This window comes from Corvus cornix, chromosome 2, assembly GCF_000738735.6.
Source record: "Corvus cornix cornix isolate S_Up_H32 chromosome 2, ASM73873v5, whole genome shotgun sequence".
Lineage (NCBI taxonomy): Eukaryota > Metazoa > Chordata > Aves > Passeriformes > Corvidae > Corvus > Corvus cornix.
The window spans coordinates 73710439-73729140 of NC_046333.1; the positions used below are offsets into that span (position 1 = coordinate 73710439).

Below are 18702 nucleotides of genomic sequence, written 5' to 3' on the forward strand. Positions count from 1 at the left end.
TAATTGCATGAAGGGAATTAGCAGTGAGAAATAACACCATTTGATTTGATGCTTCAGAAAAAACCTCAGAGAAAAATGAAATTAAGCATGAACATGTAATGCACAAAACAAGAATAAAAAAAGTATAGTCTGGTGTCAGTTTGGCTCACAGAAAGAATGCAGTATTTTTAAGAATCCGTGTTGCTTGTGAATCAGATTGCCAACTCCACAGCTAGCACAGGATACTGAAGTGGATACAGTCCTGTTCTATGTCCTACTCTAAAAAACAAACTACTTTGGCATGGCTACTATGGTATGTACACACATAATAGTTCTATAATACAGACACTTGCTAATGATCTCCTAGTGAGACATAGAGTCCTGAAGCAGATTCTTTCATTGAACAACCATTCTAGTATCTGTCTCCAGTTATCAATCTAGGCTGAAGAATAATTTGTGAAAGCTTTTCTCCTTGATTCCCTATTCACAAGGATTTTTTTTAATCTTTATGAAAGTTCCTGCCTGTTACTTGCCAAAGTAAACATATTTGGAACTGAATTGCAAAGCGTTCCTATTTTTTTCTCTTATCAATTGAGCACTTCTTTATTAATACGAGAGCAACAATTTGTGGTAATTTAAAATCTGCAAATCTCTGTTTACATGCTACATGCATCTCCAGGAGAACAACAAAATTGTTTATTGATGCTATTTAAGCTGGAAATATGTAATGACAAGTGCTATAAATACAAGAAATAATATGTTAATAAAATTATTCAGCATGTGGGTATATAATGATTGTACAGTGAAAAATTTTCTTTGCTCTTTTAGAATAAAGGAACTAGAAAAAATGCAATAAAAAAGTAATATTAGAAAGCCTAAAATTGTTTGATAATTATATTATTAAGCAAGTTATCTAAGGTTTCATAGATTTTTTCGTGAGATTAAGGGTCTTAAACTGTGCTGAGAAAACCCCCCAGAAAAAAGTTTTCAAGAAATCGTGTCAAAAAGTATATTCCTTACTCAATCTCTTGCCCTCCTTATGCAAATGTGTTTACACTTGTCCACTGTTAAGCTTAAAACACAGGAAACAAAGCTTAACAATGTAAAAGAATTGATAAATACAATGGATGCGCTCAGAAAAGAGTTCTGTTCTCAATGTTAAAAAGAATACAGTTTGTACACGTAAGAACTTTAAAAAACTGGAATTGGTCCCTACTGATACAAATCACTGTTCAACATCTCTTATTGAGCCAACTCCCTAGACTAAGAGTTGTGAAGATATTTCAGCTACTTCAGTAGTTCAGAAAGTTCATTCAATAATAGATCCCTGCTAAGTTTGGGGACATTCCTTTAAATGTACACTCTCAAAACTGAGCCAAGGTGTACAACTGGCTTTTTTTTTTCTAGGAATAAAAACTCCTGAAAATCTCCTCAGTCAAGTTTTGGTGTTTTCCCCAAAACTTCTTGACTTAATTGAAACTCCTTGGTGTAAAGAATTGGCTGCTACAGTGAAGAAATCCCCTGTAGCCTGGCCCAGTTTTACTGATATTTAATGAACAACATTTAAATGTAATGTAAATGTGTGTATTTTCAATCATTTCAGTAATGCATACGCATACTTCCTCTTGAAGGCTGTGCAAAGTGCTCTGCTTAATGGGGATTTATAATTACCCTTTTGGAGTATTGGTCCATGTCTTATTTTTCAACAGAACATTCCTTAACACCAAAGTTGTTTCATTATAGAATTGGTGTTGTAAATCCATGTAAGGGATGAACAGTCAATGAAAAATAGCTGCTGTGCATTTGCAGCTATTGTTTCAAACAAAATTATAGGGGAATCTGAAGCCAATGGATGTCTTTGTATAGCGTCTGCACATTTTTGTTTGAGATCTGACAACTAACTAGCTACCTAAGAGAACCCAATACTATTCTGTAGTCAGCAGCTGTTGAAAAATAGCCATTATGTTCTATCATGTGGGAAATTTGTGTACTTAAGGACAGTTTCCAAGGTAGCTTTCACACAAAAGTCGTTAGCCAGCAAGTCCCCAACCATGGATTTCTGTGATAGAATGCAGCTTTTCTGAAGAAGCCGTTATGCCCTATTGGGCCAATAATTTGCATTTTTACCAGGGTCTAAATAGGTATTTCTCTGACAGACTGGAGCTGTTATGGCTTACTAGGTCAATAACGTATTTTGTAAATACTCCCTAAATAGTAATTTACATAATTTGTATATTTAAAACTCTGTAATTGAGTATCTACACAACAGACCATAATGTCTCCATTAGAACTACTATGATCTATTTTCATGTTGCTTGGGGAAAAAAAAGAGATGAAAAAGAGTAAATTATAATATTAATGAATCCATATACAGATATAAAAAATATTGGAAAATTGAATTCACTAAAGACTTGTATTTTTCAAGATCTTTTCAAGATCTGTTCTCTTTGATTTACTGTACTGTAATAGCACTGTATATTAATTAACTCTCATTGTCTGTTTTTTGTTGGATGGAAAACACATTCTTTGGTAGGTCAAGGGTCAAGGAACACATGAAAAAGATACTTTTGTCCAATAGACCCATTTTACTTGTTGCTTTGGCTACCATTATGAAATATTTTTTTAAAAAGTTCTCTAAAATAGATGTAGAATTAACCAGCAGACTGTTATGCCTGAGTCGATCTCATCTTTTGCTTTCTTGACAATTTGGCTTCTAATCCATGTTATTATCTAAAATACCTCTACAGTCAGAGAAATGAATGCAGGCATCCTTGAAGGTAGTTCACACTATCTCTTTTGGGCTGTCCCAATAAAGATGATGACTTATTCTCAAGACATATACATAGTTTGTTCTCTCTTTGATTGTAGAATGACCCCAACTGCCACTTTAGAGACGAGACCTACTCTTTAGCTGGCTACCACTAAGTGATATTAAGCCTGTCCTTACAGAAACCCATTAGGTGAACATATGTCCTAATCTTGTATGATTTAGGTCAAGAAGAAAACAATTGGGTAATTTTCACAGGAAATTTCAATACTTTTTCCTCTACTATTACTTGAAAAGTCCTTAGGGCCATATTGCAGTTACCATGAAAACTCTGACATAATATTTTTTTCTATAAATAAATCAAAAACCTTATACAAAACCTTGTTAGCCACTTTTTTCTGCAAAATATTTAAATTTTTATTACTCATTTTAGTTGCATAGAGGAAGAAATTATATATTTAACATTAAATTCCTTTCAAAGATTGAAACAATCTCAAAAGTACATGCTATTTCAAACTGTCACTTTCTCTCTTCAAGCATTTACAAACAGTTCAGTAAAAACTTTGAAGATGTAGGCTGATGTAGATTGGTGACAAGTGTCACGTGGGCTTTTTGGATTTAATAGCTTCTGCCACAAAAAGGAGTTTCAATTCAAGTTCAATGGAAGTATAAAATTCAAATTGAACAGTCATTGTAAGTCAGCTAAGCAGTTCAGCATCTGTTTTTTAGCTGATGTATGAGTAATTCAGATTCAAACTAAGGATTCATGGTGTTAATACTGCTCATGAAAGATAAATCCATTCTCCATGAAGAAGGTCAGCACAAACTCTAATTATCCTTCAATATGAGATTAAGCAAATCTTAAATAAAATATAAATCTTCTTTGGGTTTCCGTATAGACAATAGTTTCACCTTCAAAACTGGGTGGAAAAAAAATCCGGAAAGGAATCACAGAATCACAGAATCTATGTTTGTTTGTAGTCACTTTCTCCATATCACTGAAACACATTGGGGCAAATTCTTTCCATCTCTGATTCCTATGTTTCAATGAATAAAAAGAGTGAATGCATTTCAGCCATTTCTTCTTTGAGAATGGAAAAGTAATTACAGGTTCATATTGCTCAGGTTCATATTGTATTTTTTGTCCTTTTTATGCATCAAAATAATTACAAAATTAAACTACTGAAAATTAACAATCACAATTATGCAGTGAAAAATTGTATTAGGACATGGCTGTGTCATTGGAGAAACATGCCCAGAGCAGTATTTTCTAGATTTTAGCTACTTTTTGTTTCTATTTTGGCAGAAAAAACCCAGACAATGTCTCATAAAACTGTCCAATTAGAACTTCCCTGGAGTGATAATCCAAAATGAAATATAAAGGTTGGTTAATGCTGAGCTTGCCGGAACTGTCATTGATGATAATAGATATGGGCAGCTCTGTCACATTTGAGGAAATAAGTGATTTTTGGTTCCTTCAGATTTTCTGTGGGAATATGCACTGGTGTGTTATGTGCTAGAATTTCCATTGACTATCTTAAACAGCTTACTTATAACTTGAAATCTTCGGAGATAAAGTTTGAACTCAGATTAACAAATAGTGATGTTGGAGGTATGCCAAACAAGAGACAGCTGATTGTGGATCGATCCAGTTAGAGAAGGTGCATTTGCAGATAATGCAAAAATGTGTGATTCCACACTGCTGATAGAGTTTTGTACTATACCAGCTGGCCTTTGATGAGACTCTACTTCTCTTCAACCTGGCCAATGGGTAGGACTGTGTAGAATTTTTTACATGATAAATGAAAATGGTGGGTATCAAATAAAATTAAACAAAAGAAAGCCTATAATTCTGTCCCTTTTTCTTTGATTAAATTATAATATAAAAACTTATATGGATAAGTTTTAGTTTCTTTTTCAGAAACGTGAAGGAACTCTTAGCAATCTGTCTTTTATGAGATAGATTTATTCACTTGTGCAAATGGAAGTTTTAAGCAGTGTATATATTTCTATATTCCAGTCATCAATTTATTTTCTCTCTTGTGCTTACTTTTACTGAAACAATCTTCTCTAGATGTCTCAAGAATCTGAAGTATTACCCTATCTTTTGTTTTTCTTCTACCTTCTGCTAACTACCACTTTCGCTGATCACAGTTTTCACCATTAAAGTATCTGGATCTTCTGTTATAGAAATAAATTTCATTATAATGATTAAAATATCTTACACCTTCCATCAAGAAATCTCCTTTTCTCCACTGAACTGGATTTGTTTAAATACACAGATCAAAGAGATACATCTGATTTTAAAAACATGTGGAAACTTTTGAAAGTCTGTAATATGAAAGGTCTAATACATTCTTTTTAGAGAAAAGTTACAAAAAGTTAATCTCATGTCACCTGGATGCCAGAAAGAGATGCAGCCCAACTATGGGGCAAATTTAATCTTGATGGTTAAAGAATTTATGTATAAATACACTCCTTCTTAAAATGCTCCACAGAACATTCCTCTGCAGCTGTCATGAGTAGTATTCCTGATCCTAGCAAAGGCAATGAGTAAAACTTATTCTGGCAGCAAAGAGGTCTGCCTGGAAGTTTGCTTGCTTTATTTTGCAGCAGTAGTGCCATTTATCTTACAGCAAAGTTCCAGGCTATTTTAAAAGAGTAAGAAAAGGAAAGAAATAAGCCAGTCTTACTTTTCTTAGAATAATTGCATAGTAAGTCCAAAAAATACTTGCAGTTTTGTTACTTTTTATGTACAATCTGTATTTTCATGAGCGAGATTCTTTAGAGAATGGAACATGAAAAGACAAGTGGTGTTACTAAATATACATATATTCATGCTAGCAAAGCAAAGCAAAGTAATCAAAACTCCAGAATTAGTATGCTGCCTAAAATATCTAAAGAAAGGCAATAACTCAGTTAACTCTTCCCTTTAACAAAAGATCTCCTTTGGCACCTCTCATATGTGAGTATAACTTCTCTCAGCTCTCTATTCTACATCGTCCCAAACAACTTTCCTGAACATTCTTATGTTTTTGTTTGGCACCTGGTGCTGTAAAATAATTTATATTAAATGAAAAAAAATACATAATAGAAGTCATTCAAATACCTCAAACCTTTGGGCTTTTTTTGAGTTGTGCTTAAGGAAGCAAAACATCTACTTGTAAATAATTGTACCAAACACAATATTCTTATACTCACCAAGAATTAATACTGCTTCTGAAGACTTAACATCTATCTAGCAGTCACACCATTGTTTTATGTTGGTCTTCAAAGGCTTAGAATTTGCCATAAGCAGCAATTTTGGTGTCTTACAATATGTGACATCAATTTGGGCAATTCATACGCAGCTAGCAAAAAAAACAGATGAGCAACTTATTGTCTTCCAGGGAAAGAGTGGATGGGGATAGTGGGTTGTGGAAGAAGAGAATTGTGAATGAAAGTAAATCAAGTCGGTAATTATGTAGGTTCCTGTATATCATATTTAAACTTCTAACTTAAGCGTGAAGTTCTCATGGCTTGAGTCCAGTAGTATTACACAGATACGATTTTTAACTCCTTATCAGTGTGTAATCATAACTAAGAAATGTTCTTCTACAGCCTTCACTTCAATGCCTCTGGGATGCAGAAATTTGAACAATCACAGTGACACCATATTTAATAGCTATTTTAAATGAGTTTTAAAATTTTCAGTCAAATGAATGCTTCAGCAGTGAATTATTTTTCCAGAACTTATTTTCTTAAGATAACATAATTTATGATAACTCTCTATGAAGAAATAACGTGAGCTTCTAACTTTCTAATGTTGTGCTCAGAATGTCTGAGTCCTTGCTCAGATGCAGTTGCAGAGGAAAGAAATTTCAGAAACATCAAATACAAACCTTTATTTGGAACAATACTTCAATTTCTTATTCTTTGGCAGTAGCTTCTTATTGTTATTAAGATAGCCTTTTCCAAAGAGTAACTAAATGGTGGCAGAAAGAAATTCCATATTTATTGCTCCTTACTGTTTTCCTTGTAACTACAGTCTATGAGTTACACAAAAGCTATTCAATTTCCAGGTCTGGAAATTCATTTAAATGCAGTCAGGAATGGAAAAAACATGTCATATCTTTTATTCATGCTGTCTCCTTGTATGACTAGTCCTTGGAAAAAAAGTCACGATGCAAAAAAAAAAAAAAAAAAAAAAAATTAATCGGAAAAAGAACATCCAGGACACTTTTGCTTTTAAAAAGTAGAAGTGTGATTCAAAGAGTTCAGTATCGATGCATACTTTACTCTCAAGCATTTGTGATTGTTCATTTCACTCTGAAAGTAGGGACTTTAATAGTGCTCTTTCAAATGACTACAACAGAATTCCTATTTCCTCACAAATTTAGCTTACCAGCATGACTTTTATTTCTTTCCCCTCAGTAATATTGGAGTCCTTTTTTAATTTACATCAATGCCTTTAAATTATCATTCAATAAAGTAACTAATTATTTTATAATGCTCTAGTTTTTCTCATGTTCAAATAGGTGGAGAACAATCCTGCCAAATGGAAAGTGATCACAGTGGTAATGGGTAAAAAGAAATGCATTTTCAAGGTTACCCTATAAATCCTTAGACAAATTTAGGGTGAGGGTTTTTTCAAATATTTTAAGTACGTAGGAATACAAATAAATGCTTTATAAAACACTGAGTAGCTCCTAGCATCTTTTCAATTTAATATCAATTGCTCGTTTTTGCTTTGAACAACTAACAGTTTTCTATATGCCTCTTTAGAGACCTAAAAATTTGGGACACTCATGAAATTTTGGAAATAACAGTCATTACTTAGTAGTCATGGACTCCCAACAAGTCAAAGCTACAACTGCATCTCAGGATGACACAAATGGGCTGGTTGTATAAGTAGGTTTTCGGTATGGTTTAGGGTTTGGACTGTTGTGCATAACTACATTTGGAATACTTTAAACGCGACACATTTGTATTGCCCAAAATCTTAATTGCACATCTTAGTTGCTATATAAACATGATTTGTAAAAACTTTTTTGGTGTACTTACAGAATTTCCCTCATAAAAGGTGTTTTCCAGAACATGGACTAGTTGTTTTTGGTTCATGTTAACAATTCATGACAAACATGATCCAAAATATCTTATTATACCTATATTCTTGTAATGTTTCTAATTCATTTCAGTGAGCAGAGGCTCTTGGCTGTTTATACTGGGGTCAGCTGTCAAGAAATGAAGAAAAATGCAGTCTCTTTGAAGACAGAAATTATTTTTATTGCATTTATGCATACAATTTTTTTCCTAAAAGAGCTGATAGAAAATGCTATTAAGTAAGAATGAATCTTCTGATATACCCAGTTTATTATGAAACTATTTCAGGTTTTTTTCCAACATATGACTGACAGGGGTATTAGCCAACCAATGAGAAATTAAGACAGGTATTAAGATACCAGACTTTGCTTCATTTTCTCAATAATATTTAGGCCAATTTTAATACTATTGCACTTAGTTTATCAAGTTCTTATGGAACCTCTCATCCCCTAAGAGTGGAATATAAGACAGTCTTTTTACTGCTCAGTTTTCACTGAAGTGCCATCAATCAGAAGGTAAGTTTTGAAAGAGAGGAACAGTTTATCTTGACCTCTAAGTGACTAAAGAAATCCCTATGCACTATCAAAGGTTGTCACAAAACTGACATTGACAAAGAGTGCAGTGCCAGCCTCAAAATGTGCTCCCTCTTCAACTGCATATATTTGCATTGATTTTACTGTTTTGCCTACATTGCAATATGCATGTATAGTGAAGTGTGTGCTGAAAAATATGCTTTTCTCTATAGAGTACAAACTCCCAGCAAAGAGCCACATTCTGTACATCTGTATTCTTTGCACTTTAGCCTTTTTTTTTTATCTTGGCCCTCAAGATAATAATAAAATGGTAATTTCATGCCATGTATTTTTCAGTTTACCCAAGCCAGCATTTCATGCTTGCTGCTGCAAGAGTTCCTTCAAGCAGCAGTGAAAGATCATGCTGCACTGCTGTAAGCATAGCATAGATAAACATCCCATGCCGATAGAATATACCACCTAAGGGACAGCAGAAAGACAAACAAAACCAAATTAACCGAAATCAAGGACTAGATCAGAGAATCTTTTGGTGAAATTATATGGTTTATATTATACATGGGTCCTAACAGACCCTCTGGGCATGAACTCTAAATTTATGAGAAGGATACAAAATGTCAACAGAGAACAAGGTAATAGATTTATGACATTAGGAACATAAACTGAGTTTTGTTGAAGGAAATAATCACTGATGTTTTACAGTTCTGCTCTCCACAGTGGCTTTTGATAGGCAGTTTTTTATTAAAAAAAGGGTGGGAAAAAATTCTTTATTTCAAGTTTATTTTGTCCTTTTTTACTCTTCCAACCTCTTTTCTTTTCCATATCTCTTTCCATCAACTTAAATAAATCAGATATTGTAATTTACCCTCCCCTTCTGTTAACCATTTATATACAGACAGAGCACTAATCAAAAGGATGCTTTAATATGGGAATGCTCAGACACTTTCCAGTTCTTCTGACACCTTCTTTATTCCTCTTCTTTTCTTTCTCTCTCTCTACTTCGGCAGGAAAGCTTTCATATGAGTCTACAGTAAAATATAGATTAGAAACTTTGCTGGGAAGGATGTTATTGTCCTTATTTAATTGATTTTCTTGGTATTTATTAATAAAATTCTTCAAATAAATGGGATGGAAAAAGCTCTCAAAACTTTCACTGATAAGTAGGCAAAGAATAGCCTTAAGAACAGCCTTATCAGCTTTGGTGTGTATATTGGTCACAGCAATGCAGTTTATGCCCAAATATAAATTTTTCAGGTTAAATTCTAGATTTTTCCTTAGCTCGATTTGGTGTTTTGGTTTTTTCCTCTATTTATCAATTCACTCATCTTTTTTCTCCCTTATTCTTACTTTAGAAGGAATAACAGCAATAATACCAAAAGGAACATCTTAAAATTTTTGTGGCAGAGATATGTAGTGATTGCTAGACATGGGTTTCCATGAAGGCTGTGCTCCTAGAGGAATGAAATTTCTCCTGATTTTGAAAGATCTGACCAATAGCTTGTGAAAGGACTAAACTTTATTTACATCTAGATTGTGAAAAATCACATCTGCTAAAAAAATTACCACAACTTTGTTCTTGGTTTTTGTATGCCACAGTAAGCTTTCATGTTGTTGCTATACTAGAAGATGACTCTATAACACATGGCAAATAGTTACTTCTATGTTATATTCTGCAGGTTTATAAAGTTTTAATGATACAATTTATGAGCACTACCACTGACAACCCACAAAGCAATATCTTCAGGAAAGTCACTCTTCTGCCTGACCACAAACACTTGCTTGATTTTAGTTCTAGAATTCATACCCCTAAAATTCAGGGTATGCATTACCATAAATCAAGTTTTAAAATAACCATCACCTTTTCACAGATTCCCTTTAGTGTGCAAGTCTTAAAATAAAGTGTTTCATTTTCTTTTTAATACTATAAATGGTACTAAGTCTTTATAACATACTCTCACCATCTAGTTCTGTGCTAGGTAGCAATACATCACAGGAATGATGATGTTCTGATAATATATTACACTAATATATCATTGGTGTGACAATACTCTATGATGGATGAGTAATACATCTTCCAGACAAAGACGTCAAATACAGATCTGCTTGGAAAAGGAACAACTCCCTTCCCTGTGTGTTATTCTAACTTTATTATCTCAAAACTTTATAAAATGCTCTTAAAATTCTACTCAAATTATTCATTTGGGCAGCCAACACATTCCCACATAGACAGGGAGGTTTGTCACAGATCTGAGATCTGTTGATTCGACAGAACTTTTCTTCACTTTCAGTGTGAGAGATGATAGAAAGTAGCTTCCTTTACATGCAACATATGGTGTTGCATAAGGTAATGAATGTCACCATATAGAAGCTCATTACTAGATTAGAAAAAGAACTCACTCTTTAGACAGTCTGTAATTGCTATTGCTCTTATTCATCCTCCTCAACTCAATTTTTCTCTTCTTTATGATAAATAGAATTGAAACAGTGTTTTCCTATAAGGAAACAGACATGGAAGTAATTTTACCTTTGGTTTGTCTCTTCTGTTTAATTTCATTGCAAGAGATATGATTTAACTGAGACAATCTACATCTTTTTAATGTAATTCCTGTACATTTAATTTCTAGACTACCATAACTACATGTCTGTTGAAAGATACACCTTTGCTCTTTTTTAACTTTGGTACGGAATTAGGAGTTTGTACAAAATGAGGTTATACAATTACACCAGAAAACGTTCTGTCATTAGATTTTAAGCCAGCAACATGACTAATAGTAAACCTTACTTCTGCTAAAAAAAATGGTGACATATAAACTTTGGAAACCTTGGGTTTACTGTAGGCTGTAGTATTAGTAAAGAAAATACTTAAGAAAGGCCCAAACTTTCCCCTCTTGTTAGTCCAGCAACATCAGTGAGAAAAACAGCGTAAATTAGTTGTATCAGACATTAAATAATATTATATGAACAAATATTTTGAAGGAAAGATTAATTTGTGCCTGGTTATAGTCCTCAGTGAGTCTTCAGTCCATTTGGTTCCAATTCCTAATTCTGCTATGTATTGCTTCCTTTGTAGTCTTACTCAAACACGATTTTAATAAGGGACTCAGATAGAGTAATGACGGCCATGATTAAAAAAAAAAATATATATTAAATAAGACAACCAGGATATCTAAGTAACTTCTTTGTGAATCTAGCTAATATGGGACCAAGAGTCATAGGAGACTCTGTAGAGTCAAGTAGGAGGCAGCAGCAAGGAGAGAACATAGAGGAATACCTAGATTACTTGCATTCCCTATCTTAACAACACAATTTTCTCCTCACTATGATAATCTCCTCTTAATTTCTCAGAAGTACGGTTGTTGTGGTTGTTATCAGTGTGAAGTAGACATATAAGATTCAATATATAAGAAGAAAATGTGATTATGGTATATCTGAGAAAGAAAATAGTAGTGGCTGTAGAAAATAGGAATTGTTTATTATGTTCTTTGTGTCCATTAATGGATACAAATAATGCCCATTATGTGATTGTCAGGATACTCGCTCTTTATATTCTTATGTACAGGAATGAATCCTAATTTTTTGGTCTGCTTTGTCTTTCCACATTGAAAATCAAGGAGAATTGTGTTATATAAAATATTTTGTTCATTAAATCATACTGAGAATAAAGGAATAATTAAAATGGAACTGAGAAAATTATATATTTCAAAGTTCAGTAGGCTCCTAAAGTAAAAATATATTTAAAAAATAAGTCCATGTTTCAGATTATAAATATAGAAAAAAAAATTATTAATTAACTTTAGAGATCAAATATATCTTTATTAAGGCATGGTCTCTTAGAAATATAGAATTTTAGTAGAGCCTAAATGAAAAGTTACACCATATGAGTAGAAAACAGTCCTTGCCAATTTTCTTAACTAAAAAGACATTTAATCTATAATTATATTCTCTTATGTTATCCGGTGGTATTATGTACTAAACTTATTAAATTTGTATAATTGCAGCAAGTTTAAATTATTTAAGAGAATCCGTATTTCATTCAGTTTAACATTATTATTAAATTTAGAATCTCTTTAGCAGAACTGAGATCAGATGTAAAAATTCTCCCAGGAAAGTGACACCTCCTTTGAGAAATGGTTCTTAGAGCTTGTCATGAATAAGGACAATTAATCTGCTCTTTTAAAATGAACTCAGATCTTAAATCTTAACTTTTACTTTGTATCAAAACACCAAAAGTTTTCATCACATTTCAAATTTTATGAGATTTGGATTTAGATATCTAGTGTCAATATAAGGGTTTAATTATGTTATATTTATATATTGTTGATCTTGCAAGATAATGAGTGTCTACAAGAAATATTGAACAAATTTTAGTCTCATAAGAAGTTAATGAAATTTGTGCTCTTTTCTCAGCAATTTCAGGGCCAGACCCATAATGTTAGAAGTTTATTTCTCACATTAGTCTATCAAAGATTTTGTATTAAAATTTAGTTGAAATATACATTTAAAGAAATAGGTTTTCATTTGAGTTAGGATTGCCTAAGCAGTCAATTTTGATTTGCAAAATTGTAAAATTAAAGGTGATTATTTGTATTATTATTTATATGATTTGTATATCCCTATATTTACCAGTGACTTCTCGCATAAACCTCAATTCATCTGGAGTTCAGGCCCAAGGGAAAAAACAAAACAACAAACCAAACCAAACCAACCAAACAAAAAAAAAACCCACACCAAAGAAACCCCAATATATGTATTTTTTCATGATCTAAGTTTTGAAAAATTTACTGCATTATTTTAGATTATAATAATTTTAAAATATATGAAGACTGGATAGAGGTGAAGGGATTTCTTCCAAATCCTTTTCAGAATTCCTGCCATACCTTTCTCAATCAGTTTCAAAGAAGTTTTTTACCATACATTAAGAACTCTTTTAAAATTATTACACCTTGGGATGTACTCATTCATCACTCTATATGTGCAATCTGTAAACATAAATCGATGCTGCTGTAGAAAAAAAAGTATAATCATTATCAAGCCATATTTTAGAACTATAATACAGAAAAGCCCATTTATTCTATATCTAAAAAAAGTTCTCAATGTCAAGATATTTTCTGCCTAATGTAATTTTAAAGAAGCTTGATTAACTAAATTTAGAAAAATGTGGACACATTTTCATAAATAATCTTAAAATAGAGAGACTATCCTGTCCTTAAAATCTAGAATTATTTATCTTTAACCCTACGTCTTCCACAAATAGATAACAGTAAAACAACCGGAGATAAATTGAAGCACTGTTTACTTGAGAAGGCAGTAGGTGGTTTTTATTTAAGTTTTAATGACTGGCAATTGTCTTATTCTTTTAAATCTCTCTTCTACCTATGAGAACTCTCCTTTTATTTTGATGGGTGTACATCCACATCATTTACCTTCTGAGTGTTTATATGTGCTTTTTTGAGAAACTGTATGAGTAGAAGTTCCTAATTCCAAATGACTTAATTCACATACAGTATAAATAAAACATTGTTATATCCTAATTTGAAGCAGGTGACTTATAAAAATATTCACTATGGGAAATAACATTAACTAGAATAATTATATATAATGTATAAATAAATAAACATTTGTGTTGAATATTACACAGTAATATAGATCTCATTTAGAAAACCAGCAAAAAAAGTGCTATGACTGTGGAAGATTAAAATACAGATCAAAATTACATAAAACATCTGAAAAAAAAATAGATTCATAGTTCCCAAAGAATAGAGAATTAGAATTAATATTTAGAGTCAGTTTAAGGGCCATAGATTGGAATATACACAGGAGGTTCAACTAGTAACTCAGAGTACGAGGCAGTTTCATCTTTGCCCTGTCACCTGAACAAAAGTTTAGGTGCCTATACTTTATCATGTAGATAACTGCAAGGATTTCAATGTATGATTAAAGGGTAGCAATTGGGTACTGGTAAGATGTGGGTGAAATTGTCATTGATCTGGAAATTTCCCTTCTGGACAACAAAGCCACTCGAACTACTTTCCCAGGCTGATGATTATTATAAATATAGACAATGCATTAGGATCTTATAGTGGAAAGTAGATCACAAAGTGGTTTGCAGAGCATAAATTAGGACAAGAATCTTTAGGTCTAGAGAACAGTGAATTTTTTATAATAGAAAGCATTCCATATACAGTTTTGGAAATTGCATACAAAATGCAAAAAATGCATAGAAGTCTGCATGTGTGTATCAAAACTGTTTTCTATGTATAAAAACTTGAAATTTAGTGGCACAATCCAAACAGTTCAGTGAAAGAGAAATGAGAATCTTACTACGTCTGAAAATATGGAAAACTATTCTTATTAGTATTGATATTTTTAAAAATAAGAATCTGAAAATGGGATTACTGATAAATAAACTGATTATTCAATCACAACCTTTTTGGAATGTTATTTACTTTGAATACACTTTCAAAATTATGCAAGGCAGAAATACTGTATAATTCCCAAGGTATTTAAGGCTACTTTTTTTGCCTACATGCTCACTTGGTGTTTCTTTTCAGCACAGCTAAATGACAAAGACCTCCCCATTGTAGGATGCACTTAGCAAAGTCGGGGTTATTTACAGGGAAAAAAGTCAAGGGAAATGTCCCAAAAGACAAAGCCAATGTCCTTTGAAGTATATGAGGTGTGAATGGTTGAAGAGCTCTACATAAGGCCTCAGAAACAGAAAATGCAAAAAATATATGTTTATATAGATAAAAAATAGCAAGGAGTAGTAGAAGAGTGCAAAGAGGTTGGCTTTTATTTTTTCTAATCTCACTGGTGAAATAACATTTAGACAGTCTGAAGAGTTTAATAATTTTTAGTTTTTGAAAATATAATTGGGCAAAAAAAGAAATAAAGAGAGATTGCAGAAAAAAAAAGAAAAGAAGAGCCATGTATTGTAACTAATCAATGGAGGATAAGATTCCTGGTAAGCAGTACTCTGAGGTCTTGATGTGTTTATTTTATCAAAGAAACGATTTAGTTTGATGTCTGTGCATAAGTATTTTTTTACAAGAACAAAAGTACAGAGTGCTATGTAGTTCTACTACTACCAGAGAATGTAGCCAAAATAATTAATTTCTGCAAGTTGAAATCAAGTGATCTCAAATGCAAAGAACATCTTTCTTTTCCTTTTGAATGAGCAACCTTTTAAAAAAGTCATCATTTCCTGACCTGCAAAGGTTAGGCATACAGGTTTAAGCTTGTAACTTTGTAACCTTGCTGAGATGTGAACATAAGGAGAATTTGTGTTCATAACTTGCAAACTCCTAGCCTTTCAATTTGTATATACTCACTTTTTTGTTTCTGTTGTTGTTGTTTTTTGGATTTTGGGGTTTTTTTGTTCAGCTTGTCCAGCCTACCTGTACTGTTTCAACTTTGCTCCACAACATCTCCTCTTTCTCCTGGGGACAGTCGGCAAATGAGTTTCGCTTCGTTCCTGAGTTAGGACCCTGAATTCCTCCATTCCCTACCTTGTGTCCTGTTCTTTAAAGACCTGTTTCTTTAAGAGACAAATAATCATGGGAATGAGGTATACCTTCCCCACATGGAACAGTGTTACACTGTTAAACCTAAAACAAGCTTTGGCCCTGTAAACATTTCCATTCATGCGTTTATGCAATTATTTTCAAAGAAACAATATTACTGAAGTACCAAAAAGCTCCAAGTGCAGCACCATAAAAATACATACATTGATGTGACAATTTCTCGTCACGCAAGCAAAAAAAACTAGATACTTATTATGGGTTTAAAAAAAAAAAAAATATAAAATGAGCTGTCACCATGAACTGTGAATTTGTCTTTTTTGTGTTTCTGTGAAGGTTTTTTTTTGGTATGCACAGCTATCCTCAGTTTTTCTGCTTTGCATTACGGTTATGACATCCTCTACTGCATTGCTTTTTGATAGAAATCCGCAATAATAGTCCTGAGGCCCAATAGCATACTTTGTACTTAAAAAATACGCACTAGATTTCAGGATGGGTCTCGTATTACAAGTCTAGACAAAGTAACAGTTAACCAAATAGCCCTCTCATTTCCTTAAGAACGTGTTTACCTGAGCAGGTGGAGATTGATTTAAACTCTTCTGTGCAGATTCCGAACAGGTCAGAAAAAAAAAAGATCACCTAAAGTCTGGGGTCTGTATAACTTGATTATTGAGATATTTTGCTATGAAAATTTTCAGGAAGTCAGACACAGCACTAACACAACCATCGGGCTTCCAGGCTTACAACTTGGAGTACGGGCCCACCTTTTTGGGAGGAGAAAGAGACGAACAATCAACACTGTCTGTGAACACTATCGTGAGGAAAAAATCCCAAACAAAAAAAATAAACAAGCAAAACCCCCTAAAACAACAACACCTAAAAACCTCAGCAAAACAGAAAAGAAGCTAAAGAACTCCCTAAAAACTTTAGTGTTACAACTGATGTCCCTTAATATTTTGATACAGGCAGCCATCATTAGGAAGATAGGGAATAAGTAATAGGGCAATGATAATGAAACAGTCTTTTTCTCATTCTTTCTACAGCTTTTCTACATATGCCTTAAGGAAGATAAAATGTAATGCAGTTAAGACATTATAAAATAAAAATGAAAAGTCAGTGTAAGCAGTCTGCTATGGAAATTGCCAGACTACCTAAAAATCACCACAACAAGGCGGGAAAATGTATTGAAAAGAATTTTTCTGTGAAAGCAAAGAGGCAAATTTCTACAGATCTTCATTCTACAAGTTATCACTGTAAATGTTCATGGATTTACCAATTTACCCACCATCTCTTACACTTTATCACCAAAAAATTTAATTCCTCTCAAATTAAAGAAATGAGAAATATTGTAGTATGCTATTGATGGGTCCTATAGTACCCATTGTGTTATAGTTACTATCATCACAATATATCTCTCTCTTTAGTTTGCATTGCAATAAATTACTTGATTTTTATCTTTTCAAAATAATTCTGGGAAAAAATTTCACATTTGAACAAGTTGCAATGATTTCTATAATTCTACATGGCTTTCTTGGGGTCATTCTGGCTCAGTTTTCCATTACATTTTTTCCATAATATCACATTTTATCACACGTATAAGTCCAATGAGAACTCTTGTTGGTATTATCGTATGAAGTAAGTGATAGACACCTTTGATGTCATCTCTGATAAAAGTAGTTTAATAATGTGCTATTAAAAGGTACACAGAAAAAATTGTGATAATTTAATGTTCTCCCATCACAGCTTGTAAATGCCTTAATCTTCAAAATTACCACCAGTTTAAACAGTTTGATTCATTTTGCAGTTTAGCAGCATTTATGGCTGTAATTTACATGTAGGAACATTTAACATATTTAACAGATTCTTGTTTCCCCCCTCCCGCATATCTCTTATTTTTCTTTGAAAAACCTGTATCTTATGAAAAACACATATCAACGCTTTCACTTATCTTTACTTGCCTTTCAGGTTGTACAATAAAGCTGTGCAGGTTTTCTGCTACATACAGTAATTCCCTATGTTAGAAACTGAATGTTCCTCCCACACCAAATCCTGAACAAATGCAGTAGTAAAATTTCTTCCCATAATGCTGCAATATGTCAGCTGTCATGCAAAACGTACTTGGAATTTTTTACAGGACAAAAGGTCACAACTCAAACATACTTTATACAGCAGATCTGTTAAGTCTGACACAACCAAACAGGAAAAACTGAACTTACCTTTATCTTACACCTCTTTCCCCTCATGATTCATCCCTTGACAACTCTGTTTATGCAGTCCCTGGTGTAGGCTCACCATGTGTGTAGCCCTAAGCACAGCTCAGAACTAAATGTGTACCACAGGACATCCAGGTAAAAGTAATAGGGGTTTAAGAAAACTTGTGTCTCCCCTTCATCTCTTCAAATGTTAGTTGTCATCCCATTCCTTTAACATGTGATCCATCCCACACACTAGCACTCTATTTCAGTCTAGCTACCAAGAAAAAACAAGGAGACATGCAAACAAACTGTCCCCTCCAGCCCCAACAGACAATCAAATGATTAAAAATAGTGCTAGAAGTACTGAATGGTAGAAAATTACCCTCAATATCAAACATTTCCAAGATAATACCATACCACCATAAAAATATTTACCAGCTCTACCATATTTCCAGTATTTTAGACTCATTAATTCATTGGGATTTTGATGATTATTGCAGAGAAAGAAAATTATCGCAAAATTCAATGTACAAGAGAGTACAGTACATGACTTTAGACTGCATTATTTTAGTTTCCTGTTTGGGCTCACAGAATTTCTCAGCTGCCCTAGTATGCTGTCATGACCCTTC

At 33.0% G+C, this 18702-nt stretch overlaps 1 long non-coding RNA gene across 1 annotated transcript in view; it reads right to left on the reverse strand.

Moving 5' to 3' along the window:
• LOC104689840 overlaps nt 1-18273 on the reverse strand; it is a 28887-nt gene extending 10614 nt beyond the window's left edge. The window contains exon 1 of the long non-coding RNA XR_751869.4: nt 18095-18273. This is a non-coding gene — a long non-coding RNA (uncharacterized LOC104689840). The remainder of the gene's footprint in view (nt 1-18094) is intronic.
• Nucleotides 18274-18702: the final 429 nt, after the last annotated feature.